This window comes from Staurois parvus, unplaced genomic scaffold (assembly GCF_062004578.1).
Source record: "Staurois parvus isolate SC_StPar_1 unplaced genomic scaffold, SC_StPar_1.0 ptg001375l, whole genome shotgun sequence".
Classification (NCBI taxonomy): Eukaryota; Metazoa; Chordata; class Amphibia; order Anura; family Ranidae; genus Staurois; species Staurois parvus.
Window position 1 is genome coordinate 59,447 of NW_028319171.1, and position 19,421 is coordinate 78,867.

Below are 19,421 nucleotides of genomic sequence, written 5' to 3' on the forward strand. Positions count from 1 at the left end.
TGATGGGGCACTATTCCTCCCACTGACACCAATGATGGGGCACTATTCCTCCCACTGACACCAATGATGGGGCACTATTCCTCCCACTGATATCAATGATGGGGCACTATTCCTCCCACTGACATCAATGATGGAGCACTATTCCTCCCACGGACACCAATGATGGGGCACTATTCCTCCCACTGACACCGATGATGGGGCACTATTCCTTCCACTGACACCGATGATGGGGCATTATTCCTCCCACTGACACCGATGATGGGGCACTATTCCTCCCACTGACACCAATGATGGGGCACTATTCCTCCCACTGACGCCAATGATGGGGCGCTATTCCTTCCACTGACACCAATGATGGGGCACTATTCCTCCCACTGACACCAATGACGGGGCACTATTCCTCCCACTGACACCAATGATGGGGCACTATTCCTCCCACTGACACCAATGATGGGGCACTATTCCTCCCACTGACACCAATGATGGGACACTATTGCTCCCACTGACACCAATTATGGGGTACTATTCCTCCCCCTGACACCAATGATGAGGCACTATTCCTCCCACTGACGCCAATGATGGGGCACTATTCCTCCCACTGACGCCAATGATGGGGCACTATTCCTCCCTCTGACACCAATGATGGGGCACTATTCCTCCCACTGACACCAATGATGGAGCACTATTCCTCCCACTGACACCAATGATGGGGCACTATTCCTCCCACTGACACCAATGATGGAGCACTATTCCTCCCACTGATACCAATGATGGGGCACTATTCCTCCCTCTGACACCAATGATGGGGCACTATTCCTCCCACTGACACCAATGATGGGGCACTATTCCTCCCACTGACGCCAATAATGGGAAACTATTCCCCCCTAATAGCACATTCTGCTTCCACTGGTCACAGTCCGGCATGCATAAAGTTTGAAGGACAGTGAACTGGCCCCTTGTTTAGAGAGTTTGGAGACCCCTGTCCTACAGAACTACCACAAAACTCCTCCTAATGTTCCCACAAACTCCTAATTATGGTTGAGCCCTGCGTGCGGTTCAAGCAGGATCCTGAGAATTTGGATGCCGAACCCGAATGTTGCTGAAATCCATGGGAACATTAAACGGGAACTTCGTTTGTAAAATTAAACATTGCCCGGACTAATAAACTGGGGGGGGGATCATAAAATAGCATGGGGGTGGCTCCAATTCTAAACAAGTTTTCTTTGTTAATTCTGTTTGGCAGGGAGCACTGATTTTTTATACCACTGGCATTAACAAGGGAAAAAGCACACAGACCCTAAAGGTCCCCCCAAAATACATGTAAATAGGGGCCTACAAGGGGAATATTTTATGTCAGCAAGTGAGACAGTAGTGTGTAGGATTTGTGATGCCCCATATATCTAGTGGCATCCAATTTTAGCATTGCCTAGGGCAGCACGAGGGGTAAATACACCACTGAGAACAGGGCCTGTAAAGTACACTAGAGGTGAGGAAGCAAGGCCACTACAAAGGTTAACTGGGCAGAAGACTTGGAGGACGATTGCCATGGGTAACCATAGTCTGGTGGGAAGCAGGGGCGGACTGACAACTCATGGGGCCCCTGGGCAATAGGGGATCATGTGGCTCCTGTGTCCTTGCCCAAACTCAAAAAAGCCTATGAAAAAGGTACCAGGGGCATCTCATGGGGCCCCCTACTGACCCTGGGCCCTCGTGCGGTGCCCAAGTTTCCAAATGGTCAGTCTGCCCCTAGTGGGAAGTGTGACGATCGCGGCGTCAGACCCCTGCCCTTCTCACCAAACTCGTGACCGAAGGAATAGCCTATCTAAAACCGCAATGTCACGTGTGTAACAATGCCACGCCCAGCTGCACCCTGCACAACGATTTTCCAGCTCACTAGACCACAAATCGATGTACCGGCAGCCTGAGCGCGATTGTTACTAGGTCAGGTTAATTACGCAATTAACCCTTCACGCTGCCACCACCTCCTTTTTGTACAGAGAAAGAGGAAACTCGGCAATATCAGCAATAACACTAGGATGGTTGCATAATCGTCTGTATACCACTGTCACCGCAGACAGGTTAGGCAGAGGGTTAAACACACACAGTAGCGCTCTTCAGCGGCAGGAATTCGTAAGTTGAATTAAAGAGCTTTAGAAACAGTTCAACACTTTCAGAAAGAAAGATTTATTACTAAAAGGTCAAAAGGGTGCAATAAAAATATTTACAGAAAAAAGATGTAACCAATATATATATATAAATATACAGAGAACAATAACACAGCAAAAAGATAACAGAAAGAAGTTTAGGTAGATAAGTACTTGCCAAAAAGCCTTGGGTTAAGCAGCTTCAAGTCTCATGGGCCAAAAAGGATTTCTTGTCTCTACTGCTAGTTTTGATGTTAAAAGTAGGAGACTCTTCTCTTCTATCACACACCTCAACTCAGCCTAGCTTTTCTAGCAAAATCCACAGGGTGTCTCCCTGGAGCAGTAACCAATTGCCTCCTTTTGGGGAGGGAGGTATAGGTGGACCTAAGTTACAACCAGAATCTCTCGTAGCTTATATTTTGGATCATAACTTTTCCTAGGTACATTTGACATTCCACCCACGGGTAGATTAATATGCAGACGCATCTGCGGAACGGTTAGATATGAAATATGAAATATACACTTGAATGGTTCAAGAGATATACTTTTCTAGGTATGCCAGCTAAGGGGTGTAACATACCAGGAGAATGGCCTCAAACTGAGCCTTCCGAATATAGGCTCCATGTTTAGGTAGTTATGTCCTACGTGAAGATATCAACTTATATGAAAAGTGAGTTTTTAAAAGTAAGTCTGTTTTTACGACCTCTTGGAAGGTCTTTTGAAGTTCAGTGAGGGACTCGGTTTATACTTTTACGATATGCCAGATTGCACAGTTTCTTAGACAGTGAGGCACCCAACTCCCTTGGGGGTTTTATTGCTCGGAGCTTCCTGCTGTGCTTTGGCTGCCTGTGACCTCTGCCAACACACACCGACCACATGTCACTGTGGATGAACAGAGAGGGAGGGGGGATGATCAAAGAGGGGGAGAAGGATCTACAAGATTGAGGGTTGGAGCAAAATGGTTGAACCGCGTCCATCTCTGTGTGTACGCTTGCTACAGGAAGTGTATAGCATCCATCCATAAAGCATGGTACCTGGTGTAGGCGATGGGTCCTCTGGTATGGAGAGGGTGGGTGTTCTGGCTCCCTCCCTAGCGGTCAGTTCCCCAAAAGCGATCGGGACCAAACATGCCATATGGAGACCCCATATATCTAGTGGCATGGTACTGGAGAGTAGGAGGAGTTTATTATGTGCATGCATGAGGTCCATGCTAGGTGTATGGGGGGACCCCATTCTGTCACTGGGAGTCAGGTGGCAGAGGTACCTTGGATGGGTGGAGATGGTATGTTACAAAGCTACAATACAAAAAATGGCCGCTGCCCCAGTCTATAACTGGCCTTCACAGCACGGAGCACATGGAAGAGCGACGCATGTCCAACAACAAGAAAGAAAAATTCTGTGCTCAGCTTACCAACCAGCCTGCAAACAAACCCAATTAACCCGTCTAACAGTATAGGCCTTAAAAACAGGTTTAGTTAGCACCCCGATATTCTGCAGTTCCTGACTCTCCAATTTTAAGAGCCCCCATAGTAAAGGCACATGTATTTAATGGATAGACTGAGGGCAGATGGACCTGAGGGAGCCCACCCCTCCTTAAAGGTACAGGAGCGCACCGGTCACCCAGCATGTAGCAAAATGGCAGCTAAGGTGTCTAGTAAAATATATAGGGACCTCCTGCGCTTCAGATGAACTAACACACACACTCTAAGCTGCCAACACCCTCCTTTTAACCAAAAAGTACATAATAGAAATAAGAAAAAATTGATGTAGCGCTAAGACAAATGTCACTCAACATACATGTATAAACAAGTGCTAATAAATGGTCATGCATATATGGACCTATTGCTTATCCCCTAATGGGGGAACGTGACTATATGCTTGTGATAATTGCACAAAACACCATGCAAAGGAATAATATATTCCTACAAGTGACAATGGTGAATATATTACAGTCCACTGCACACAAATACTGTGATCCTTTTAACAGGCGTGAGAGTGCCACTGGTGTCACTGGTGCCACAATCCAGAAATGGTTTGAGTGCCTCCTCACCTCCCCGCACTGACCACAAGGGCCAATACGCCTTTGCACCTTATAAGGTGTACTCCTCGAATGTCAGCCGGTACAGGTCCACCCTGGATGCTACCTGTCAGGGAATGGGAAGATCGCCTCGGCGATCGAATCTGCACATGCGTAGAATCCTGACAAGACATACAGGGAGGCAGGCACTAGGACCCAGGCGCGCCTGTCACCGATGACGGCGCCGGGCAGGCACTAGGACCCAGGAGCGCCTGTCAGGAGTTGGGCGGCCTATTTAAACCCAGCTCTTGCAATGCTCAAGTGCCGTATGGTCTTACCTGTTACCTGTGTTCCTGTTTGATCCAATGTTCCTGAATACCTTGTTGCCGACCCAGCCTGTTCCTGATTCTGCTGTCTTCTCCTGCTCTGATCCCTGGCTTGTCTGACCATTCTCCTGCTTAACCCCGCACGTTCTGATCTCCTGTTAACGAACCCGGCTTGTGACCAGTTTATTCCTCTGCCTGCTGACTTTGTACCACGCCGCCACCACTGTTACCGACCCGGCCTGCCTGACGCTGCTCTTGTGACCTCCTCACATCAGACTCTCACCTGCTATACACCTCCAACGGTGCTTCTACCACAGCTGGGTGAACTCAAGGGCCGCGACCTGGTCTCGGCCTGCTCCAAGTCCATCCCCACCATCAGGGGCCCTGGTGAACAAGCAGGTAGGGACTTAGATTCCGCGCCTTGGGGGAATCCGGTCTGTGGAGTGCTAGAGGCTACCGCTGTAGGATCCCTGACACTACCTCAGGCGCTGTATCCAAAAAGCCACCTCCAGCCGCTATAAAGGTGGTAATATGCCACCAGATGATGCTCAGAGACACAAGGAGAGACTTGCCATAGCGTGATACCGCAATATTTATTGATAAAAATATGACAAAAAATGCCCACTCACATGTCCGCAAACAATATAAGCCTTATGTGAATCCTCCTGTATCCTGACCCTGATGAAGTCACGTGTTATCCGTGACGCAACGCGTTGGTACGCTCTGACGACACTTCCGGTACGCGGTGACGTCATTTCCGACGCACGCGCCATATTGGGACTCCGGGTACACCCATAGCACAAGGATACAGGAGGATTCACATAAGGCTTATATTGTTTGCGGACATGTGAGTGGGCATTTTTTGTCATATTTTTATCAATAAATATTGCGGTATCACGCTATGGCAAGTCTCTCCTTGTGTCTCTGAGCATCATCTGGTGGCATATTACCAGCTTTATAGCGGCTGGAGGTGGCTTTTTGGATACAGCGCCTGAGGTAGTGTCAGGGATCCTACAGCGGTAGCCTCTAGCACTCCACAGACCGGATTCCCCCAAGGCGCGGAATCTAAGTCCCTACCTGCTTGTTCACCAGGGCCCCTGATGGTGGGGATGGACTTGGAGCAGGCCGAGACCAGGTCGCGGCCCTTGAGTTCACCCAGCTGTGGTAGAAGCACCGTTGGAGGTGTATAGCAGGTGAGAGTCTGATGTGAGGAGGTCACAAGAGCAGCGTCAGGCAGGCTGGGTCGGTAACAGTGGTGGCAGCGTGGTACAAAGTCAGCAGGCAGAGGAATAAACAGGTCACAAGCCGGGTTCGTTAACAGGAGATCAGAACGTGCGGGGTTAAGCAGGAGAATGGTCAGACAAGCCAGGGATCAGAGCAGGAGAAGACAGCAGAATCAGGAACAGGCTGGGTCGGCAACAAGGTATTCAGGAACATTGGATCAAACAGGAACACAGGTAACAGGTAAGACCATACGGCACTTGAGCATTGCAAGAGCTGGGTTTAAATAGGCCGCCCAACTCCTGACAGGCGCTCCTGGGTCCTAGTGCCTGCCCGGCGCCGTCATCGGTGACAGGCGCGCCTGGGTCCTAGTGCCTGCCTGCCTGTATGTCTTGTCAGGATTCTACGCATGTGCAGATTCGATCGCCGAGGCGATCTTCCCATTCCCTGACATTGCCCCCCCCTTACGGGCAGCCTCCGGATGCCCACCCGATTCCTCCTTTGTGGCTGGCTATGACGGAATTCTCGTACTAATCTGGGGGCATGGACATTCTGGGCTGGTTCCCACGAATTCTCCTCCGGCCCAAAGCCTTTCCACTTGATCAGGTATTGTACCTGACCACCCCTCTTCCTACAATCCAAAATTGCCTCCACCTCGAATTCCTCCTCCCCGTTGATATCTATAGCTTCTGGAGGTCTAGACCTGCGGTCTAAAAAGGGGTCTGGAACTGCAGGTTTTAATAATGATACGTGGAAGACTGGATGTATTTTGAGGGACTCGGGGAGAGTCAGTTTAAATGCCACTTCATTAACCTTGCGTTCTACTGGGAAAGGTCCCACAAATTTGGGTGCCAATTTTCTGGATGGGCATGTCAGTTTTAGGTTGGCTGTTGACAACCAAACCCGATCTTCAGGGTGTATGACCAATTCTCCCTTCCTCCTCCTGTCACAAAACCTCTTACTGTCTTCTTGGGCCTTAGCCATTGTTTCCTGTAATACCTTGTTATTGGTAGTAAAGAACTCTAAGGTGTCCTGGGCTGCCGGGACTGAGTTCTCAGGAACCAGGTCTGGCAGGAAGGTAGGATGGAACCCGTAATTGGCAAAGAATGGGGATTGGTTGGTGGCGGAATGATTCACATTATTATATGCAAATTCTGCCATTGGTAGAAGTGTCAGCCAGTCATTCTGCAGGAATGATGTGTAGCATCTCAGATATTGCTCGAGAGTCTGATTGGTTCGTTCTGTCTGCCCGTTTGTCTGGGGGTGATATGCTGACGAAAAAGATAACTTAATCTCCAGCCCCTCACATAGCGCTTTCCAGAATTTGGACGTAAATTGCACCCCCCGGTCTGAGACAATCTCTCTTGGCACTCCGTGAAGCCTCACAATCTCTCTAATGAACACTTGGGCTGTTTCGGAGGCAGATGGTGTCTTGGCTAGTGGAAGGAAATGGGCCATTTTAGAAAGGCGATCCACTACCACAAAGATCACGGTGTGATCTTGCGAGGGTGGCAATTCTACAATAAAATCTAAGGAGATCATACTCCAGGGACGGTCAGGTATTGGTAAAGGTCTCAATAGGCCCCAGGCCTTGTCTCTGGTAGGTTTATTCCGGTTGCAGATGGGGCAAGATCTCACGTACGCTTCACACTCCTTGGCCATGTTTGGCCACCAAAATGTGCGTCGTGCCAGATCTATAGTCTTATGTATCCCAAAGTGCCCCGCTAGGGGATGGTCATGGCAGTAACCTAACACCAGGGACTGGACCTCCTTGGGTACCATGATTTGTTCCCCCTTCCAGAAGAGTCCCTCCTTATTCAGTAGGGAGACTCCAGGCAGGTCAGAGACCCGGGTGGAAGCAGCCTGCAATTTAGACAACAGCTCAGATTGAAGCAGTAGGAAGCTACCTGCTGGCAGGATGGTGTCTGGCTGGGGGTTCTCTCCAGGGTCCTCAAACATCCGGGAAAGAGCATCTGGCTTAGTGTTTTTTGACCCAGGACGATACGTTATGTGGAGGTTAAACCTTGCAAAAAACAATGCCCATCTGGCCTGGCGTGGACGGAGGCGTTTAGCGGTTTTCAAGTACTCGAGGTTTTTGTGGTCGGTATAGACCAGAATGGGATGTGGGGCCCCCTCTAGCAGATATCGCCATTCCTCCAGAGTGGTCTTAATGGCCAGTAATTCCCGATCCCCAATATCATAATTCCTTTCCGAAGGGGAGAGCTTCCTAGAAAAGAAAGCCACTGGGTGCATCAGCTCCTTGGCCCCTACCCTCTGTGATAACACTGCTCCTACAGCCACTTCCGATGCATCTACCTCTAGTATGTAGGGCAATGATGCATCAGGATGGTTCAGAATGGGAGCCGTTGTGAATAGCTTTTTCAATGCCTCAAAAGCTGCCTGTGCTGCTGGGGTCCATTGGAAACGTACTCCCACTTTGGTGAGCTGAGTAATGGGTGCTACCAGGCCTGAAAAGTTCTTTATAAATTTTCTATAAAAATTGGCAAACCCAATAAACCTCTGGACGCCCTTCTTAGCCGTGGGGGCAGGCCATTCCAGGATGGCCGAGATCTTTTGAGGGTCCATAGCGATCCCCGTGGTGGAGATAATTAGCCCAAGAAATGAGATGCTTTTCTGTTCAAAACAGCATTTCTCAGCTTTAGCGTAGAGTCCATGCTGACGGAGACGTTCTAGCACACTCCTAACATGTCCCCGATGTGCTTCCAAAGACGAGGAGAATATCAAGATATCGTCCAAGTAGACGATTACAAAAATGTCAAGGAAGTCCCTGAAAATGTCGTTGACAAAGTGCTGGAAGGTGGCTGGTGCATTACATAACCCGAAAGGCATGACTAGACACTCAAAATGCCCGAACCGAGTGCGAAACGCCGTTTTCCACTCATCCCCCTCACGTATCCTTACCAAGTTATAGGCACCCCTGAGATCCAGTTTAGAAAAAATGGATGCTGATTTTAACCTCTGAAACAACTCTGGAACCAAAGGAAGGGGGTAGCGGTTTTTGACCGTAATCTTGTTGAGGTCCCTGTAGTCAACACAAGGTCTCAGGGATCCGTCCTTTTTCTCGACAAAGAAAATCCCTGCCCCGGCCGGTGATGTGGAAGGGCGGATAAATCCCTTACGGAGGCTCTCATCAATGTATTCTTTTAGTGCCCCTAGTTCTCGCTCAGATAGTGGAAAAATGCGGCCAAAAGGGATTTCTGAACCTGGGAGCAGATCAATGGGGCAATCATATGCTCGATGTGGGGGAAGAACTTCTGCCCCCCGTGGACTAAATACATCCAAGAATTGGTGGTAGGCCGCAGGCACAATTTGGGCTAACTCGGCATCAGGGATTACAGCCAGTAGGGCCGGTGTATTTAATGATAACTTAGATAAACAATGTTCCTAACAGTATTGTGAGGGGAACTGGACTGACCCGGTCTTCCAGTCAATCTGGGGGTCGTGAGCTCGTAGCCAGGGGAGCCCCAGAATAACTGGAAATAGGGGGGACGCGATGGCGTCCAAAAGGAGGAACTCCTGGTGATGTCCAGCCACTGTGGTGTGTATGGGAGGAGTCTCCCGATCTACCGTCCCCGATTTTATTTGAGACCCATCTGCCAAGAAAATATTCAACCCATGTTCTTTGGTGAGTAACGGTATCTGATGCTGGGTAGCAAAACTGAGATCAACAAAGCAGCTACATGCCCCGGAGTCAATAATAGCCGTCACCTGTATGCTTCCTCCTGGGAGCTGAAAAGACACAGGTACAGCCAAGTGAGTGGGGTTGCCTGTGCACACAGTAGATATATTAGAGAAAATAGAGGACTTACAGTATTTCTCCGGACAGGAGCGCACCATATGACCCGCTGCTCCGCAGTACAGACACAGGTTGTTTGCCCGACGCCTCTGTCGTTCCTCAGTAGAAAGGGAAGGCCGCATCAAGCCGAGTTGCATAGGTTCGGCTCCCTCTGACGGCTCTGGGCCCCGATTGCCGACACTGACCCTTGGCATGACTGGTACTCTTGGCAGCATCCATGAGGTTCTTTGCCCCTGGCTGGACCTCTCCTGTCTCCTTTCCCGCAGTCTGCGATCGATTTGGATCGCACGATCTATTAGACCTTCCAAGGAGTCTGGAACCCCTATTCTTGCCAACTCGTCCTTCAGTGGTTCCGACAGTCCCAACCGGAACTGGTGGCGCAAGGCTGCGTCGTTCCATTGTGTATCTCCACTCCAGCGCCTAAACTCCGCAGCATAATCCTCTGCAGCCCGGCGTCCCTGTTGTAGAGAATAGAGGGCTGCCTCAGCCGAGGCAGCTCGATGCGGGTCATCGTACAGCTGTGCCATTGCCTTAAAGAAGGTGGCCACAGTGTTCAAATGTGGGTGGTGGGCCTCCATCAGGCGATGGGCCCATCCCTGAGGTTCGCCCTGCAACAGGGATGTAACAAATCCCACCTTCACCGATTCTGAAGAGAAGGTCCGGGGTTGCAGGTCAAAGTATAGCTGGCAGGAGTTTTGGAAGGCCCTGAACTTCCCTCGATCCCCACTGAACCGCTCCGGGGTCAGTACTCTTGGTTCTGGCGGAGGAATTGTAAATGCTGCTCCAGTGGAAGGCCCTGCTGAACCCGTGGCGGGAGGTGTTCCCACTGAGCCCAATGTTGTGGGTGTTGGTGCGGCCAGGCACTGAACCTGTCCCTCCAGGTGCTTGTATCCCTCTTCCAGGGTCTTCACCGCTCGTGTGAGTGCTGCCAGATGTTGGCACATCTCTTCCCAGGGTGAAGGTCCTCCTCCAGACTCTGTCATGGCCGTATGGTTCTGTCAGGGATCCTACAGCGGTAGCCTCTAGCACTCCACAGACCGGATTCCCCCAAGGCGCGGAATCTAAGTCCCTACCTGCTTGTTCACCAGGGCCCCTGATGGTGGGGATGGACTTGGAGCAGGCCGAGACCAGGTCGGGCCCTTGAGTTCACCCAGCTGTGGTAGAAGCACCGTTGGAGGTGTATAGCAGGTGAGAGTCTGATGTGAGGAGGTCACAAGAGCAGCGTCAGGCAGGCCGGGTCGGTAACAGTGGTGGCAGCGTGGTACAAAGTCAGCAGGCAGAGAAATAAACTGGTCACAAGCCGGGTTCGTTAACAGGAGATCAGAACGTGCGGGGTTAAGCAGGAGAATGGTCAGACAAGCCAGGGATCAGAGCAGGAGAAGACAGCAGAATCAGGAACAGGCTGGGTCGGCAACAAGGTATTCAGGAACATTGGATCAAACAGGAACACAGGTAACAGGTAAGACCATACGGCACTTGAGCATTGCAAGAGCTGGGTTTAAATAGGCCGCCCAACTCCTGACAGGCGCTCCTGGGTCCTAGTGCCTGCCCGGCGCCGTCATCGGTGACAGGCGCGCCTGGGTCCTAGTGCCTGCCTGCCTGTATGTCTTGTCAGGATTCTACGCATGTGCAGATTCGATCGCCGAGGCGATCTTCCCATTCCCTGACAGGTAGCATCCAGGGTGGACCTGTACCGGCTGACATTCGAGGAGTACACCTTATAAGGTGCAAAGGCGTATTGGCCCTTGTGGTCAGTGCGGGGAGGTGAGGAGGCACTCAAACCATTTCTGGATTGTGGCACCAGTGACACCAGTGGCACTCTCACGCCTGTTAAAAGGATCACAGTATTTGTGTGCAGTGGACTGTAATATATTCACCTTTGTCACTTGTAGGAATATATTATTCCTTTGCATGGTGTTTTGTGCAATTATCACAAGCATATAGTCACGTTCCCCCATTAGGGGATAAGCAATAGGTCCATATATGCATGACCATTTATTAGCACAGGTTTATATATGAATGTTGAGTGACATTTGTCTTAGCGCTACATCAATTTTTTCTTATTTCTAAGGTGTCTAGTGCACCCCCTCGACCAACAATTCAACAGTACAAAAAATGGCCGCTGCCCCAGTCTATAACTGGCCTTCACAGGAAGGAGCACATGGAAGGGCAACGCACGTCAAACAACAAAAAAGAGAAATTGTGAGCTCTACCTTCTAACTTTTGGACAGGTCTGTATATAGTTCTCCATTCTACTATATCAGTGCCCACAGATTCTCCGCACTCAAAAGTCAACGCGTTTCACGGAGATTATCAAGGACTGGTCGAGTGAGTGTTGTTCTAAAATGTAATGTACAAAACGTACTAAAAGTAACATTATAAACATGTAGCTACTATGTCATAGTACACAGGATATACACATGATGCTTGATATCACATGTACACCGCTATCAGTGCTGGCTCTGGGCAGTGTTTGAGGGAGTATTATAGACACTCTCCGCTTACAACTGCAACCAGCCGCCATGCAGTGGAGCCAGTCCAGGCTCCTGTGACCCCTCCACAGTAGCGGAACTCCAGGGCCCGGTCGAAAAGTGCGACCTTTGCGACCCTGGTAGTTCCGCCATAGAGGGATGCTGATCTCTATTGCTTAACCCCATCATGCTGAGTGTATGCAAATATACAGGCCTATGGAGTGGGCTTTTTTTTCTGTGGGGCCGCATATTGGCCTTATGGTCAAGAATACGATCCTACAGTCAAGAATACGGCTCTACAGTCAGGAGTAAGGAGGAGCTGTGTCTGTCAATGAACTCAGAGAGAGAGCTTTTATAATGAATAACAAAAAAAAAAATTATTTTTTTTAAATAATTTATAAAAAAAGTACAAAGTGTAAACACAATATGTACTTTTCTCACAGACCTAAAATACATCCACCTTCCCAGGTACAGAAGAAATGGATACATTCCTTCCAAATGAAATGATTAATTGCTCCCAGATTTCAGTGAATTTTGTTGTTACATCTCTGCATTTCTAAAAGTAAGAGAAACCCACATATGTCACACACAATGCAAAAAATGGGAATTAGGAAACAGAAAAAAAAATGTATAAAACCCAAAGGGACCCTGAGATTATTATTCCTAATAATTATTCCCAGCAGACTGAACGGGTTCATTAACAATGTATCTGTGTCTCCATGGAACACGCGGTCGTATTTCACTGTAAACAAGGATCCGCGACGTATAAAACCAGCCCCCCCGATGACACTTCCAGCTGCCATTTCTGATAAATGCATAATAGGAAATGGACAAAGGAAAAGAAGGAAAAGAAGAAAATGGTAAATCATTCAAATTTTGACAATTCCCCCCACCCTGGTCTGTACATTATTGATATCCCACGCACTACTCAGTATGTTATCTTGTTGGCAATAGAAAAATAGAAGACTGACGGCAGAATAAAAGACCAAGCCGGTCCATCAAAACTGCTCCATTTTAAACATTTTTTATTTATACATATTTGTAATTTTTTTTTTAATTTTTCATCGGAGTTTAGATCTGTTTTTACCAAGCATGCTTGGATCCACTTACTGTTGACTAACACTCACCAATTCTGCCGGGAATCTCCTCTTTATATATATATATATATATATATATATATATATAAATATGTAAATAAATACAATATATACAAATATTTAAAATTGTATTTATATATATATATATATATATATATATATATATATATATATATATTTATTTATTTAAAATGTTATTTATTTACATACATAGATAGATAGATAGATAGATAGATGGATAGATAATAGATAGATAGATAGATAGATAGATAGATAGATAATAGATAGATAGATAGATAGATAGATAGATAGATAGATAGATAGATAGATAGATAGATGGATATTTTTTAAATTTATTTAAAATTGTATTTATTTACACACATATATATATATATATACATATACAGTTGTGTTCAAATAATAGCCGTGTGTTGAAAAAAGTGAATAAAGCTGAAAATCCTTCTAATAGCTTTTATTTCCATCCACACAAATGCATTGGGAACACGACACATTCTATTCCAAATCACAACATGAAGAAAAATACATCAAATTTGTGTGGTTCCTCTAAAAAAATGGAAGAAAAGTGAATATTAGACGGTTCAAAAAAATCTCAGTGTTTATATTCTTCTTTACAAACTCAAACATTCACTATATAAACTGAGAAATGTTTGAAGATTTTGCTTTCCTTTGAATGACTTCATGAATATTTGGTTGTAGTCGCACTGTTTCTGAGAACTGCTGTACATCTGTGTTGCATGGAGTCCCCCAACTTCTGGCCCCTGTGATCAGGTATTCCAGCCCAGGATGATTGGACCACATTCCACAGTTCTTCTCTATTTCTTGGTTTTGCCTCAGAAATGGCATTTTTGATGTCACCGCACAAGTTTTCTATTGGATGAAGATCCGGGGATTGGGCTGGCCACTCCATAACGTCCATCTTGTTGGTCTGGAACCAAGATGTTGCCCGTTTACTGGTGTGTTTGGGGTCGTTGTCTTGTTTGAACACCCATTTCAAGGGCATTTCCTCTTCAGCATAAGGCAGCATGACCTCTTAATGTATTCTGATGGATTCAAACTGATCCATGATCCCTGGTATGCGATAAATAGGCCCAACACCGTAGTATGAGAAACATCCCCATATCATGATGCTTGCACCACCATGCTTCACAATCTTACTTTCATCAGTCCACAAAATGTTCCCCCATTTCTCTTTAGGCCGGTCAATGTGCTCTTTGGCAGATTGTAACCTCTTCAGCACATCTTTTTCCCAACAGTGGGACTTTGCGGGGACTTCTTGCAGATAGCTTGGCTTCACATCGGCGTCTTCTAATTGTAACAGTCCTCACAGGGAACGTCACACCTTCTTTCATCTTCCTGGAGCTGATTGTTGGCTGAGTCCGCACCATTTTGGCTATTCTTCTATCCATTCCAATGGTAGTTTTTCGCTTTCTTCCGCGTCTTTCAGGTTTTGGTTGCCATTTTAAAGCATATGCCATCATTTTAGCTGAGCAGCCGATCATTTTCTGCACTTCTTTATATGTTTTCCCCTCCAATCAACTTTGTAATCAAGGTACGCTGTTCTTCTGAACTATGTCTGGAACGACCCATTTTCCTCAGAATTTCAGAGAGAAATGCACTGTAACCAGCATGTACAACATTTGCTGCCCTCCTTCCTTAAATAAGGGCAATCATTGCCACCTGTTTATCAAAGAATGAATGACCTCACTAATAGAACTCCACACGGCTATTATTGTGAACACACCCCTCAATGAGTGATTCAATGACACAGAATCAGCAGCATGCATGTCATGACTGTCGGGTCTGTTGGATTTCTATGACTCTACTACATCTGCTAGGAAATTATCTGCCATGTAGAAATATCATTTCCACCAAAAACAGTGATTGATCCGGTTAGTGATGTCTGACTGCTATTATTTTGAACACAACTATATATATATATATATATATGTATGTAAATAAATACAATTTTAAATATATATTTATTTATATTATATTTATATATATTTATATATATATTTATCTAACCTCACGCAACATCAAACCCAGACCGCTCCAACCATGGCAGAACGACCACACTAAATGCCTCAAACGTCGCAGCCGTGCGCTGGAGAGACTATGGCGCAAAACCAGGTCCCCTCATGCATTCTCCCTCTACAAATCTGCCTTCCTCACCTACACCTCCTCCCTCCACGCCGCCAAGCAGGCCTACTTTGTTAACCTGATTAACACCCTCTCCACCTGCCCTCGCCGACTCTTCTCCACCTTCAACTCCCTGCTCTCTCCCCCCCCTCCTCCACTTAGTACCTCACTCACCGCCCACGAAATTGCCACTCATCTCCACAAAAAGATTGACGCAATCCGCAAGGACATAGTCAACTTGCAATCTACCTCCCCATCTAGCCTCCCCCCTTCCATCACCCCCTCATCTCTCCCCTCCTCTGACCTCGCAACGGCACTGCCCCCCACCACACCCAAGGCCCTGCCTACCGTAACCCCCCCATCACTGCACTCCTTCAGCCCTACTACCACTGAGGAAGTCAGCAGAGTCTTCTCAGAAGCCCGCCTCACTACCTGCCCCCTGGACCCTATCCCCTCTCAACTCCTCCGGTCACCCCCCTCTTCCCTCATCCGCTCCCTCACCCACATCTTTAATCTCTCCCTCTCTACTGGCGTCTTCCCCTCCCCCCTAAAACATGCGCACATCACCCCCATACTCAAAAAGCCCTCCCTGGACCCCACTGACCTCAACAACCTCAGACCAATTTCCCTGCTGCCACTCACTTCCAAGCTCCTTGAGCGCTTGGTCTTCGATCGCCTAAGCGCCCACCTGACTGACAGCAACCTCCTTGACCCACTACAGTCCGGCTTCCGTCCCCTACACTCCACCGAAACTGCCCTCCTCAAAATCACCAACGATCTACTAACCGCCAAAGCCAAAGGCGACTACTCTGTCCTCCTCCTCCTCGACCTCTCCGCGGCCTTTGACACAGTCGACCACCCCCTCCTCCTTAATAAACTACTCTCCCTTGGCATCAGAGACACCGCTCTCTCCTGGTTCTCGTCCTATCTATCCCAACGCTCCTTCAGCGTTTCCTACAACGGTGCCACCTCCTCCTCACTCCCCCTCTCTGTTGGGGTCCCCCAGGGCTCTGTCCTTGGACCCCTTCTCTTCTCCATCTACACCTCCTCCCTTGGCAAACTCATACACTCCCACGGCTTCAATTACCACCTCTATGCCAATGATACTCAAGTCTACCTATCCACCCCTCACCTCACCCCCACATTCTCCGCCCGCATCACTCACCTCCTAAACGATATCTCTGACTGGATGTCGCTCCATTTCCTCAAACTCAACCTCTCCAAAACCGAGCTTCTCATCTTCCCCCCAGCCCGCGCCCCCCCCCCCCATCCTTTCCATCACTACCAACAACACCACCATCAATCCCGCCCAGCAAGCCAAAGTCCTTGGCGTCATTCTGGACTCAAAATTTTCCTTTCAACCTCATATCAAATCTCTCACAAACACATGCAGACTCCACCTCCGCAATATCGCCAAGATACGCTCCTTCCTTACCCCAGACACCACTAAACTACTAGTACACTCCCTGATTATCTCACGCCTGGACTACTGCAACTCCCTCCTCACCGGCCTACCCCAGTGCAGGCTCTCCCCGCTTCAGACCATCCTGAACTCAGCGGCCAGACTCATCCACCTCACCTGCCGCTCCACCTCTGCCACCCCCCTCTGCCTCTCCCTCCACTGGCTCCCCATTGCCCAACGCATTAAATTTAAATTGCTCACCCTGACCTATAAGGCCATTCACAACACTGCCCCTAACTACCTCACCGACCTGATTCCCAGGTACCACCCTACCCGTACCCTTCGCTCTTCACAGGACCTCCTTCTATCTTGCTCCCTGGTCTCCTCCTCCCACGCACGACTGCAAGACTTCTCCAGGTCCTCCCCCATCCTCTGGAACTCACTACCCCAATCCATCAGACTGTCACCTTCCCTCCTCACCTTCAGGCGCTCCCTGAAAACCCACCTCTTCAGGGAAGCCTACCCCACCCTCACCTAACAGCCACTGCCCTTCCCTCCTCCTACCACTCCATCCCCCACAGCCGTTTCCTCCTGTGCCTCTACCCCCTCCCTCCTAGATTGTACGCTCGAAAGAGTAGGGCCCTCTTACCCCTTGTGTACTGTTTGATGTTACTGTTCTGTTTCATGTATTGTCCCCCCTCTATTGTACAGCGCTGAGCAAACCCTTTGGCGCTATATAAACTCGATAAATAAATAAATAAATAAATAATTTAAAATGTTATTTATTTATATATTATATATGTGTGTATATATATATATATATATATATATATATATACACAGTGAGGAAAAAAAGTATTTAGTCACCACCAATGGTACAAGTTCTCCCACTTACAAAGATGAGAGAGGCCTGTAATTGGCATCATAGGGAGACCTCAACTATGAGAGACAAAAGGAGAAAACAAATCCAGACAATCCCATTGGCTGATCTGGAAATAATTTATTTGCAAATTATGGTGGAAAATAAGTATTTGGTGAATATGAAAAGTTCATGTCAATACTTTGTTATATATCCTTTGTTGGCAATGACAGAGGTCAGACGTTTCCTGGAAGTCTTCACAAGGTTGGCACACACTGTTGCTGGTATGTTGGCCCATCCTCCATGCAGATCTCCTCTAGAGCAGTGATGTTTTGGGGCTGTCGCTGGGCAACACGGACTTTCAACTCCCTCCAAAGGTTTTCTATGGGGTTGAGATCTGGAGACTGGCTAGGCCACTCCAGGACCTTGAAATGCTTCTTATGAAGCCACTCCTTCGTTGCCCGGGTGGTATGTTTGGGATCATTGTCATGTTGGAAGACCCAGCCACGTTTCATCTTCAATCCCCTTGCTGATGGAAGGAGGTTTGCACTCAAAATCTCACGATACATGGCCCCATTCATTCTGTCCTGTACATGGATCAGTCGTCCTGGTCCCTTTGCGGAGAAACAGCCCCAAAGCATGATGTTGCCACCCCCATGCTTCACAGTAGGTATGGTGTTCTTTGGATGCAACTCAGCATTCTCTCTCCTCCAAACACGACGAGTTGTGTTTCTACCAAACAGTTCTATTTTGGTTTCATCTGACCATATGACATTCTCCCAATCCTCTTCTGGATCATCCAAATGCTCTCTAGCAAACCTCAGACGGGCCCGGACATGTACTGGCCTAAGCAGGGGGACACGTCTGGCACTGCAGGATCTGAGTCCCTGGCGGCGTAGTGTGTTACTGAGGGTAGCCTTTGTTACGTTGGTCCCAGCTCTCTGCAGGTCATTCACTAGGTCCCCCCGTGTGGTCCTGGGATTTTTGCTCACTGTTCTTGTGATCATTTTGACCCCACGGGGTGAGATCTTGCGTGGAGCCCCAGATCGAGGGAGATTATCAGTGGTCTTGTATGTCTTCCATTTTCTAATTATTGCTCCCACAGTTGATTTGTTCACACCGAGCTGCTTGCCTATTGCAGATTCAGTCTTCCCAGCCTGGTGCAGGTCTAGAAGTTTGTTTCTGGTGTCCTTCGACAGCTCATTGGTCTTCACCATAGTGGAGTTTGGAGTGTGACTGTTTGAGGTTGTGGACAGGTGTCTTTTATACTGATATCAAGTTCAAACAGGTGCCATTGATACAGGTAATGAGTGCAGGACAGAGGAGCCTCTTAAAGAAGAAGGTACAGGTCTGTGAGAGCCAGAAATCTTGCTTGTTTGTAGGTGACCAAATATTTATTTTCCACCATAATTTGCAAATAAATTCTTTCCAGATCAGCCAATGAGATTGTCTGGATTTGTTTTCTCATTTTGTCTCTCATAGTTGAGGTCTCCCTATGATGCCAATTACAGGCCTCTCTCATCTTTGTAAGTGGGAGAACTTGCACAATTGGTGGCGACTAAATACTTTTTTGCCCCACTGTGTGTGTGTATATATATATATATATATATATATATATATATATATACATATACACACACATATACATATATATATTTATTTATTTAAAATTTTATATATTTTTTTAATTTTATTTTATTACATACATATACATACACACACACACATATATATATATATATAAATAAAACATTTTATGATTTTATTTTTTTTTTTTTTTACTTTTTCATGAAATATGTTTGGACCTGCACAGCTGGATTCAATAAGTAAAGTCTAAAGACTCATGTTGTGGTAAAAAATAACTCCTAGTCTTGCTAAAATGTAAAATTAAATCAGTCATTCATGTT